Raw genomic sequence first — 13,227 nt, 5'->3', positions numbered from 1 at the left:
AGTGTCCCTGTTCCTCTTCTGGATTTTTGCGCGTCCAGCTGGCGGCACTCTGGTTATCTTTTGGAATCTGCATGTTGGTCCATTTAGGGTGTCCTTCCGCGACCACTATTTCAAGATCATCTCTGCACTGCTCACCCCACCCCATGCCCTCCAAACACGTCCTGGACGCCACATCCACGCCTCTTTCTCGAAGGGATTCTAGGCCTGAGCTCAGAGGGGCCCAGACCTGTGTGTCAGCGGCTACATTTAGAGAGCTCTCAAGTCCGGACTCTGCCCGTGTCCACACTGCAGAGCCTCCGAAGGTCAGAGACCAGACGCTCCCCTGCGCATCAGGCTCAAGGCACCCGTCCAAGCCCTGGGCCTTACACGCAACAGCTCACAGTGATCTTAAAGCCATCCCTTGAGCAGAAAAGGACCCATGTCAGAAGACCCCTGGGTGCCAAGCCCTATGCCAGAAGCTTTATGTTCATCTCATCCATTCCTTCTCCTAGCAACTCCAAAAATCAGCAGAGGAGATACCAAGGCATGTAGGTTACACATGTGTAGCTTGTCAGAATCTGAATTTGACCGCAGGTCTGTCTGGCTTCAAAACCTATGCTTTTGCCCCTGGCCGGAGCTGTTCCCCCTCCCCCGCCACAACCCCTAGCTGGTGGAAGCGTCCTCTTGGCCACTTGGTACCACAGCAACCTTGGGGAAAAGCACTGACTCCACAGAAAGTCCCAATCTCAACTTCATGCAGGATTTTCTGTCCCAGGGGAGGATCCTTGGTGGCTGTGGGAAGGAGTAGGGTGGGGACCCGGGAGGGGAACAGAAAGATGCTGAGTGTCAGAACATGCTTTGGAGGTAACAGAATGTACATGCCAGATCCCCAGCAGGGAAAGGGCTGAGGGGGACACTGTCAGCTAGATCTATAAACTTCATGGGACACACACACACACACACACACACACTCGCACAGTGATCGTGAAACCCCACACACACGAATGCACATACCTAATGCCTGGTGGGGGTTGGGCACATAGACGCACAGGAATCCATGTCACCCTATCTATACCTGCATATTTCATGTGCTGCACACATGGTGTTTAGGGGAATGGCATGGTTACACATGGCGGTAAATAGTTTGTAGGTCATCGCGCACATTGTTCCAGACCCCCACAAAGGGGGTGGCGGGGGAACAGGAAGGGCATGTAGATTTGTCGTGGAAATGAATTGGTTGCAGGGCCTGGCCAGACCCCAAGCCAGGAAGCCCGGAGCCCTCCACCCCCTGTACCCATTCCCCCCCCACCCCCAACAGGCCACTGCCCACCACAACCCCTCTGCCCTCTGCACCTAGAACCTGAACGAATCATGTACACACAAAGACACACGTGCACACACACACAGCCTCAGAGAAAGTTCACACCGATGTTCCACAAACACGACACACAGAAGCCACGCAGGCCTTCACAACAAGGGCGCACACACGGCAGTCATGTGGGCACACACTTCCAAGCGAGACCCTCCCACAAACATGCCCGGGTGCCAGACACACACACACACACATGCACACACACACCACCACCACCACCACCACTACCACCACCGCAGCCCTCATGCAGACCCATGGATACGTGCCTCCACCAAGAGGAAACTACAAAGACACACGCCAGTCAGACACACAACAGTAGGAGCACGGGTGTGTGCACACACACCACCCCCATCACAAAAGGAGCTCCCCCAGCAGAGACCACTGTCCCTCCACCTTCTGTCTTGGCAAAACAAGCCCCGGGCTTGCCCCATTAGCTCTCTCCTGTCCCTGGCCAGGGAGAGACCCCGCCCGGCCTGCCCCAGCCTGCTCAGGTGGGGCCCCGCCTGCTCCCAGAGCCAGCTGCCAACTCAGCACAGGGCAGGGTGCCCTGGGCTCCCGGCTGCCGCTCCGGCATGTCCCTGCCCCACCCCCTCCTCCTGGGCCTGCCACCTCAGCATCTGGGCCCCAGCCGGGGCTCCACCTCGCGCATCTCTGCAGGCAGTAGGCAGGGTGCCTGATGCTCAGAGCTGGGGGCCAAGAGGAGGGGCCAGACCCTAGGGGGAAGGCACAACCCATCCAGAGGCCCCTGGTCCCTTCTCCCTCTTCACACTGACCCCTTCTCAGCAATACTGGATATTCCCCCAGTAACTGGTAAGCTCCCAATGGCAGGGAGCAAACACAGCCAGAGTTGTGAGTCTCACACTGTCCCCTAACCCACAGACGTCTGCCATCCTCGCGGGCTGTCCAGCATACACATGACCAGCACTCTTTCTCACAGCCCCACACACGCAGCCCCGCACGTGCAACCGCTCAGGCATCTACCCTCTGTGCCTCCCGCACTGCCAGTCACACGGAGCCCTGTGACAGACACACGGCGTCATGCGGCCTCCATGCCATCTCCACAGCTGGAGGAAACCATGCCCTGAGCGTGGCCAGTCACACAGACTGGCCCAGCCTCACCAGGGGTTTTTGATAACTGTCCCACTCAGTCACACCAGCTGTGCCCTGAGAGAGGGGTTCTCGGGGTGCAGGTCTCTGCCCACATACCCCTGGTGTTCACAGACCCAAGACGTTGGGGTGGGCTTCATTTTCTCCCTGCTTTGTTCCTATTCTGCAGGTATGATTGGCCCGGCCAGGGGGCTGGGAGATGCCCCCCAAGAAGCCATGCCCTCTCACAGCAGTCCTCCGCACCCCCCTCCAGGAGTGAGGAAGAAAAGCAAACTTGCCCAGTGGCTGATTTACACAGAACCCTAGACAGCTTCTGGCAGCTGAGGTGGGCAGGCAGGAGTAAGCCGTGGGCCGGCTGCCCAAGAAGAAAGCCCTGCAAGGGCCTGGCCGATGGGGCGCTGGAGGAGGAGAGACAATGAAAAATTGCTGGCAGAGGCCCCAGGGAGAGGGCCAGGGTCCAAAGAGCAGTAAAGCTCCTCAGGCCACACTGGGGAGGCCCAGACCCCACAGGGGCAATAAGCAGAGGTCTGAAGGCCCCAGACTCGCTCCTCTCTGTGCCCCTCTCCTCCTCCCTCTCCTGGCTTGAGAGTCAAGCAACGGGCACTTAGAAAGCTTCCACCGTGGGTTTCAGGAGGCTGGCCCTGCTCCTTCTTGATTAGGTTGCTGGTACCTTGCTGTGCTCAGTTTGTGGAAACGCATCAAGCCGTACCTAGGCTTAGGACCTGAGTGCCTCTGCATGTATAGTATACTTGAATGAAAATATTGTTGGAAAAGTAAATCCCCCACTGTGTACAGAGTGTTGTCTTTCCGGGTTGACCCAGTCTGTCGGTGCCTGTTGGTGCCTGTTGGTGCCTGTCTGCGCCTGTGTCCATACAACCACCCCCATGAATTAGGCCTTATCGCGGCTCCCTGAGGCCCTCTGTATGAGTGCGCAACACAGACATGCATGCTCACACCCGCGCACACGCGCATATGTTCACAAACACACACCTCTGTGACACCCCCCTCCCCATTTTCCCTCTGCGCTGGCAAGGCTGCCGCTGGCAGGGCGCAGGAGGTGGGCAGGACTCCCTTTCATCTAAACAACAGATATTTCCCACCCCTGGCTCTGTACCAGGCCCAGGGATACACGATGCTTTCCAGGCAGACGGCCTTCACCAACATCACCGTCTTTTGGGGAAGCTGCGACCCAGTAGATAGGACCCCACAGTGGAGTACAGGGAAGTGGGGGAGCCCAGCCTTGGAGGGTCCAGATAGGAGACACACACTGAGGGTAGGGGGAGAGTGTACATTAAGGCTGGTAGTGCCGGGTGGATTCCTCCAGGAACCTGCAAGGAGTTCATGGGCAGAGAGAGGGGGATGTGGGGGGAATGGTGGGGGTTGTGGCTGCAGAGGTGGTCTTCAGCAGGTCAGGCAGGGCATGGAGTGCCAAGCTCAGGGACTTGGTTTTCCCCTAAGGAAGGAGATTAGCCAGGGTGTGACATGATCAGAATCAACCGGGAGTGCTGCAGAGACAAGAGGACTGACAGGGAACATGGACACCCAAGTTCTTGCCCCGGCTGTGCTTAGACACTCAGTGACTTCCCTCTCGGAGCCTTCAGAGCAAGAGAGCACCGGGCCTCCGAGCTGCTGACCCACGGTGCCACCTATGTTCTCATAAAGCAGGTGTCCCTTCTTTCAGAGTCAAGAACCCCCTCTGACCCCTGCTGTGCACATCCTTCCCGGCCTGTCTCCAGCTTCACCTGCCAACGCTTCATTAGCATAGTCCTTCCACCCTCCCCCGCCCCTGCTTTGCTGATGGAGCGGCGAGCCTGCCACCTGCTGGAAAGATGAGAGCCAGCCAACCGGCACCTGACAGTATGGCGCCCTCTAGGGGAGACCCGGCCACCTCTCTGCAGGAACTCAGACTTCCAGCGCGCTATAGCAGGAGACACAACCCTGCGGGAATAGAGCTGCCCCACTCAGCTCCTGGGTGTGCCCCCAGCTCCCCACCACCACAGCATTGGCCCCTGGGTGGTCAGATGGGTAAGGCACAAGTGGATGGGGACTAAAATCCACCCCAAGCTCCACTCACCAAGCCATACCCACGGCTGTATCCCGCAGGAGGATGGGAGCTTTCTCGGATTGGCACAAGCACCCTGTGGGCTTGTGATGGCCTGCAACACAGGGGCCTCCCAGATCCGGCTCCTGGACTGGGGAGGAAGCCGCGCGTTCTGCCCACCCGGTCCTCTCCAAAGAGCGTGTAGAGAGGCTTCATCCCTGCTCTTCTGCTGCCCCCCAGTGGACATCTGGAGTACTTCTATTCGCTCAAACCGGATCTTCCCTCAGGATATGGCCCAGTCTTAGTGCCCAGTCCTGCGGAGTCCACGCAGGCTGAGCCGCATGCTTCAGGGAAAGATGAAAATCCAAGGCTTTCTGTGTCCCTCGGGTCCCCACCACTGCACTGGTGCCTGACCCCAATACTGGCCTCTCAAAGTCTGGCAAATGGGGATGGATGCTGGTGTTGGAGATTTTATGGTTCCTTTTATCCCCTTCCCTCAGTCCCTTGCACCATGGCATGTGCTCCTTTGCTGGGGGAACCAATTCAAACTTTGTCTGTCTGACCTCAGTCTCCCTAACTTTGAACCAAAGCTCAAAGATGTGTTTTCCCTGGCTTGTGGGGTCTTGGCCAAGAGTGTGTTTTTTTCCTAAACATTTGAATTAGCTGTCAACACTTAAAAATCAGGATATTTCATGTACAAATTCAGATTTCCAATTTCTGTTGCAAAGTGGAAAGTTCTGGAAACTGGGTGAAAGTTCTAGACCTTGCCCGTCTACAGTAGGTAGGGTCTGAGTAGAGAGGGTCTGAGTAGAGAGGCTGCCCTGCCCTGGGCCCAGCCCCAATATGTGGACAGGCACAGAACAGGCAAAAGGAGGCCCACGGCTTCCCTCCCCTTCTGACCCAGCTCCATCCCCTACTTCATCCACATTTGGAGGGACCTCCAAGAGCTGTCTGTACCAACCCAACAGAAATACAGTGTGAGCTACAAATGCAAGCCATGTATACTTTTTAGTTTTCTAGTAGTCACCTTCATAAAGTACAAAGAAATAGAACTAATTTGAATAGTGTGTGTATTTAACCCAACATATGCACAATATTATTTCAACATGTAAATCGTGTTTAAATTATTTGTATTTTATATTCATCTCCTACTGTCTTGAAGATCTGCTGTGGGTTTATAATCATAGCACATCTCAATTCAGACTGGCCACATTCAGAACTCTCAGCAGGGCTGCTCTAGAGACCCCCAGCCCCCAAATCAGCCACCCCTCAGCTCCTGGGAGGAGGTGTGAAGGAGGGGGGACAGGGAAGGAGCCTCAGCGGTTCCTGGAAGTGAGCTTAGGGCAGACTGAAAAAGATGGGAAGACGCCGGCTCTGTGGGTGGCCATGTCCCTTTGGCCCCTTGGGCTCTTCAGCAGGGGTGCAAGGGCACAGCCAGAGGGTAACAGAGCAGAGGTGCCTGGGCCCCAGGTGTTCAAAGTGGCTCTAGTTTGCCGTTGTGCTCACCACCCCCTTTTACTCTCCCTACAATGAGGCCAAGTGTCAGAGGCCTTTTCCACACCTACGCTATCTCTTAATAAAGATGAAATAGAGAAAAGAATGAGAAAATGAGAAAAGGTGAGACAGAGAACAGATAAGTAAACTGCCCTGTGTGTATCTTTCAGTCTTCAGGGGGAGGATGAAAGGCCGGCATGTTTCAAAAAAGACCATGGGACAGTGTAAGTCTCTGTGAATGTGAAGAACATCCCAGCATGTTTTATGCACCAACAGCATGTGACTATCTACAACTTCTCACCCCACACCAAGTTTTCTGTTTTACATTAGCAGCCTGGCCCCTGTAGTGCTTGAATTTTAACCTCCTAAACCGAAAATAATAATAATAATAACAATAACAATAACAATAATAATAATAATAATAATAAAAGATCTCCAAGTTGCTCACATTCTTATCGTTCCAGTAAGCCCCACAGGCAGACTGGTAGCAAGAAGGAGAGGGAGAGTCAGGGGAACTATCCAGAAGCTGGCTACAGTGGGGAAGGTGATGGGCTGGGCACTCCCCACAATGCCCACCAGGGGGCACCTGAAGCCTGGGTGAAGTGACCCATGGACCCCAGGTGACCGAAGCTCTACTGCCCGCCTCTGTCCCCCACCCAGTGTGCCCACCAGCCTGGCCCACTCCTCGGTTCTCTCCTCTAATCCCACAAGTTTCCACTAGCTTCAAAGGGTCTGCGCAGGTCAAATAATCTGGGAAAATTTTTTTAGGCTTAGAGTCTCTTTTTCCAGCCACATGCTGCCACCCCATGCCAGGCAACCCTGAGAAAACGACTTCCCCTCCTGGGCAGGGCCTCAGGCCCCATTCCTCACCTATAGAAAGACAACCTTCCTTTCTCACAGAGAACACATGAGAAGCAGGCACGGCGGTGGGGGGGGCAGGTAAGCACTTAACACCTGCAAGAGAAGAAGAAAAAGCTGCGTGGACCGGGGGTAGGGCCAGAGCAGGCAGGTGCCTGAGGACTCCACTCCCTTAAGGCCTGAGCCACCTGCTTTGGGGGGCGGGGGGCACAGTCTGATGGGGAGTGCCCACTCTGGGGTGAGCCACAGACACAGAAGGGAAGACAACAGAGAATTCATCCTGGAAGGACTCCTGAGGGAAAGGGCAAGCATCACCATCTGGGGTTCATAGAACTCTCTCACATACATTACTGTGTCCCAGCCTCAAAGGCCCTAGGACGGGGCAGATTGTCCCCACTTCACTGGCAACAAGCTGAAGTTCAGAGAGGGAAGGCAGTATGCCACAGTCATAGACCCAGTGCATGGCAGAGTCGGTCTTCTGACACTCACCCAGGACCCACCCCGGCTTAGCCAGGCGTCCCTATCAGGAGACGCCAGGTTCCTCTTCCTAAAGCAGCACTTCCACCACTTCCCATCCTTGCACCCCTCCTCAGAAAAATTCTCCAGGGACACCATGGTTTCTGAGATCTAGTACAACTTTCTCAGCTTAGCATGCTGGGCTTCCAGGACTCACCAAAATATCCAGAAGATAAAATGGCAGGGTGAGAAGATATCTTGGTGACCACAGAGTCCGACAACTCGGTCCAAGAAGAGGGGACCAAGGCCCAAGAAGAGAGAGCTTTTTCCAAACATCCCAGAGCAAGTCAAGGGCAAGACGGGGCTAGAAGCCAGTTTGCTTTCTCCAGTTAGCACTCTCTCTGCTCATCTTCTGGGCTCCTCGGGAAGCTAGGCACCTGAGACTCTACAAAGATTGGCTTCAGCTAATAGTAACAGCAAAACCCAGGATAACAGTGCCTCAGTGCAAATGGAAGTTTATCTCTCTCCCAATTTCCAGGCATGGAAATCATCTGCCCAAGGCCAGTATGGCATCCCATGGTACATGGGCCAGGTCTCATCTCTCCTTTGCTCTGCCCAGGACGGCTTTCATTCCAGAGGTCACCTCATGGTCCAAGATAGCTACTGAACTAGAGCCATTCCATATGCATTCACACCAGGAGAAAGGAGGAGTGAAAGAAGCAGCTCACACTCTCTTCCTCTTAGGATACTTCCTCTTCTAGCCCTTTGTTGCATGGCCACAGCTACCCACTAGGACGACAAAAGTATGTAGTCTTTATTTCAGGTAACCAAGTGCGCAAAGCCTAAAAGTGGAGTTCTAGTTACGGAGGAATTGGGGTACCACCAACTGTCAATGCTGCCCTAAGTCATCACTGAGTCCATCGTGCACAGCGACTCCTCACCTTGCCAGGTGCCAAACATCCAGTCCCCTTCCACCCTGAGCCTGACAGTGTCTTCCTCATCCCAGGTGACCAGTGACTGCTGACTGAGCAAGGGAAGTTGACTTTTCTGGGTTGTGCATTGTTTTCCCAGTAAGCTGGAAGTCATTTCAGGCCAAGGACCCTGTCTTGGGTGTCTGTGGATTCACTCCTGCCATCCTTGTTCCCATCCTCCAGGCACCGGCCACACACAGGTAGGCACATCTGCGTCAGACTTGGCCCCAAGTCTGCCTTCCCTCCTTTCCCAGGCACTTACAGAAGGCCTGATTGCTGCCGTGGGACCAAGGCCATTTTACTGGTAGATGCCTTAAAAGACCAATACAAGAGCACCTGCGGGGTACAGGCAGTTAAGCATCTGACTCTTGGTTTAGGCTCAGCTCATGATCTCAGGGTCAGAAATGGAGCCTGGGATCGGGATCTGCACTCAGCAGAGAGTGGGCTTCTCTCCCTCTCCCTCTGTCCCTCCCGCTCATAGTATCTCTCTCTCTCTCTCAAATAAATAAATAAATCTTTTTTTTTAATAAATTAAAATAAAAGCCAGTACATCAGCAGCTTCTGGACTAGGCATGAGCAAATTGACTGGTTTTCCCCAAAAGGAAGGAGGGGTTTTTTGGTTGGGGTTGGTTGTTTTTTTTTTAAGATTTTATTTTTAGGGTGCCTGTGTGGCTCAGTCATTAAGCGTCTGCCTTTGGCTCAGGTCATGATCCCAGGATCCTGGGATTGAGCCCCACATCAGGCTCCCTGCTCGGAGGGAAACCTGCTTCTCCCTCTCCCACTCCCCCTACTTGTGTTCCCTCTCTCACTGTGTGTGTCTCTCTCTGTCAAATAAATAAATAAAATCTTTTTTAAAAAATTGTATTTTTAAGTGATCTCTACACCCAGCATAGGGCTCGAGCTCACAATGTGAGATGAAGAGTTGCACCCTTCACACTGACCGGGCCAGCCAGGTGCCCCTGAAGAAGGAATTCTGAAGTCTCGAAATGGCAAAAAATAATAATAAAATACAAAATAGATGACCATCACTATGGAAATGGCTCATTTATTCTTGTATTTAATAACTTTTTCCTGGACCACATGCTGTGTGCCTACCACTCTGCTCAGTCCTGAAGATCATGAGAAACTAGGCAGGTACGATGGGGTCTCTGTCCCTATGGCGCTTACAGTCCATCAGGCATGGCTCCCATGAATAAGACAGCATTGCGGATGAAGAGACGGTTTCATTCTACAAGGAGAAAAATACAGGCTACTTTGAGAACTTATTATAGACGTAGCCCACCCTGGGCACGCCTGGCTGGCTCAGTCCAAACAGCATGTGACTCTAGATTTTAGGGTCATGAGTTCAAACCCCACATTGGGCTAGGTATAGAGATTACTAACAATAAATAAATAAACAGAAAGAAAGAGAGAGAAAGGGAAGGGAGGGAGGGAGGGGAAGGGAAGAGAGAGAGGAAGGAAGGGAAGGAGGGAGGAAGGAAAGAAAAGAAAGAAGGAGGGAGGAAGAAGGGAAGAGGGAAGGAAGGAAGGTAGGAAGAGGCAAGCCCACCCAGTCTGTGGTGTCTAGAAGGCCTTCCTGCGGATGCCGCATTGAGGGCCCTGTGAAGGACGATATGAAACTCCTAAGTGTGCATAGAAAAGGACTGTGTTCCAAGAAGACAGGACAGCTGTGCAGTAGGCCCAAGCAGAAAAGGATGTGATGGGAGCCAAGCCCTGAAAAGCCTGCACCACAGAATGAAAGAGAACACAGGAGAGGGTGGCCAGGAGGAGGCCTGTGCAGCCAGCAGAGGCCAATCAGGCCCAAACTGCCCGGCACCCCCAACCACCCCCCCCCCCGCAGGGCAGGAGCCTTCTTCTCCTGCACATCAACAGAAGGGGCTGCAAGCAGGAGACTAACCAAACCTGATCCGTCCTTTTAAAGGAGCACTCTAGCCAGGGGCCCATGGGAATCTTCTGTGAGCTGGGAAATGTTCTAGAAGCAGAAATCTATGAAGCGCTTTCTGCCTTTTACCGCCCTCACCGTCATACCCCAGCAAGAAAGGAACAATGCCTTTGTTCTTTGATTGGCCAGACTGGCCCCACCCACTCTTGTGGGCCCAGAGAGGAGGTGTGTGACTGGCTGGCCCACCAAGACTGCAGGCTGCAGCTGGGAAGGACAGTTGGGAAAAAAAATGGGAGGCAGTGCCACTGGCCAGGTCAGGAGAGAGTTCTGTTACCAGAAGCGGGGAGGGATACACAGAGCAGCTAACACCCCCCAGGATATGCCAAGCGGCAGCAGAGTGGCCAGCCCAGAGACTACCAACCATGTTCAGCCCTGTTGATCCCCAGGCCTCCCTTTCCTTCCTCCCCTGCTACTGCTCCCAGCACCTCCTCCCTTCCCAGGGCCTTAACACTATCATCTGTCTGGCCCTCATCCTGAGCTACTTTAAAGTCCCTCAAAGAGGCAATTATGGCCCATCTTAGCCCAGAGCACCTTGGGCGGGCAAAGCAAAACCTTAAAATGACAATGTATGAAGAGTGGCCCACAAATGCTTGGAAAACTCATTCTTTTGCTCCTAGAGGGGTGAGAGGTGAGAACAATGAGGAACAATGATTTATCTGCAAACGTGGGTCTCCTATACCTGTAGATTTCCTAGAAAACTAAAATTCAGTCCCATAAGAAAACAAACTTCTTTTCTAATACCAATCAAAAATTTAAATGTACCTGTACTCTGACTCAGTAATTCCAGGAATTATTCAGGTATCCCCACCACATACGATATGCCACAGACCCGAGCTTATTAACAGCAACTTTGTTGACAAAGTAGAAAATTTAAAAGACCCACCAACTGAGGATTGGTTACATAAACAGGCACTTGAAGTATACAGGAATTAAAATTAAAACTTAATTATTTTTTAATATTTTAATATATTTATTAATTAATATTTAAATATCATTTAAATTATATATTAATATTATATATAATTTATATTTTTAATAATATTTAAATATTAAATATATTTAACAATAAATTTTAAATATTAAAAATTTTAAATTTAGGGGTGCCTGGGTGGCTCAGTGGGTTAAAGCCTCTGCCTTCAGCTCAGGTCATGATCCCAGAGTCCTAGGATAGAGCCTCACATTAGGCTCTCTGCCCGGCAGGGAGCCTGCTTCCTCCTCTCTCTCTGCCTACTTGTGATCTCTGTCTGTCAAATAAATAAATAAAATCTTTTTAAAAAAATTTTTTTTAATTTAAATTTAAAAATTTTTTAAATATGGGATGCCTGGCTGCTTAAACAGAGCATGGGATTCTTGATCTCGGGGTCGTGAGTTCAAGTTGTACTTTGGGTGTAGAGCTTCTTTGATTGCTTACTTACATATATACATACATAGCTGCTCATCCATAAGTGGAATATTATGAAGCTTTGAAAAAGCAAGAGGCAGCAATTTACATACTAATATGGAAAGAACAAGTGTTGGGTGAATGTCAAATCATGCCATGTATTACCACATATAGTATAATACCCTTTGTGAAAAGTACACCTGTATACATCAACCTACTTAAGGGACGATATATACATAAACTCTACCTGAAATGAATTACAAGAAACAAGTAACGTTAGGGACGCCTGGGTGGCTCAGTCAGTGAAGCATCTGCCTTCGGCTCAGGTCATGATCCCAGTATCCTGAGGTGGATCCCAGTATCCAGCACTGGGCTCCTTGCTCAGTGGGGATCCTGCTTCTCTCTCTGCCTCCTCCACCTGCCACTCTGCCTGCTTGTGCTCTCTCTTTCTCTCTCTCACCCTCGCTCTGACAAATAAATAAAATCTTTAAAAATAAAATAATAAAATAAAAGAACTGTGTACAGGAGACATCGTCTATTCAAAAACAAAAACAAGCTTAAAATTGTTCAGCTGTGTATGCCGTACAGATGATAAAAATCTAGGATTGTATTAAAAGCCCTAGACCAAGCATTGGACACCATTTCCATCACTTACAGTGTAACCTTTTGCAAATTCTACTTGCGTAAAATGGGGATTTTATTACCTGCCTCCCAGGATCACTGGAGAGTTGGAATGTGATGCAGCCCCAGATGTGCCATCAAGAGGTATTTAAGAAATGTTAGCTTTCTGCTTCCTCCTCTCTCAGCCTGCCTCCCTGCCTACTTGTGATCTCTGTCTGTCAAATAAATAAAATATTAAAAAAAAAAAAAAAAAAAAGGGAGCGCCTGGGTGGCTCAGTGAGTTAAAGCCTCTGCCTTCGGCTCAGGTCATGATCCCAGGGTCCTGGGATCCAGCCCCCGCATCCCGCTCTCTGCTCAGCGGGAAGCCTGCTTCCTCCTCTCTCGGCCTGCCTTCCTGCCTACTTGTGATCTCTGTCTGTCAAATAAATAAAATCTTTAAAAAAAAAAAAAGAAATGTTAGCTTCCATCCTTCCTCAGGGTCGTCTAAATGAGAATTGGGGGCCCAGCTCTTATATTTGGTGTCCCCTGAACGCTGAATGTACTTGATCACATAGTGGGAACACAGAGACACTTCCTGGAAAGGAAGGAGGGAGAGGGAGGAAGGGAGGGAATTCCCCCCAGAGTTTTCCTGCCTTTCCCTGAGCAAACACCTGGGGTGTGGAAACACCAGGAGACTATTGGTGGGGCCCTTAGCTGCCCCCAACATGCCCACCGCATGGGTGCGGGGCCTGATAAGATGGGTGGCTGGCTTTGAGAAGGATTGGGTGGGACACAATTTAAAATATTGACTCAGGGCCTCAGGGGCCAAGAGGTCCCTCTCTCTGGGTGCCACACCTGCTCTGGGCTCTGATACCACCCTGTCGCCTCCTGGGACCTGGTGAGAGTCAGTCCCACATGAACTGAAAGCTGCTTAGTCTGTAGGTTGTGATAAAAATGAATTTCTTACTTTGAGCTGTTGCCAAAAATTAATCATGTTCTAAACAATGGTGCTTAGTTTGATCCTGG

Source organism: Lontra canadensis, unplaced genomic scaffold (genome assembly GCF_010015895.1).
Source record: "Lontra canadensis isolate GAN:19392208 unplaced genomic scaffold, GSC_riverotter_1.0 scaffold59, whole genome shotgun sequence".
NCBI lineage: Eukaryota > Metazoa > Chordata > Mammalia > Carnivora > Mustelidae > Lontra > Lontra canadensis.
This window is presented reverse-complemented; position numbering follows the sequence as displayed.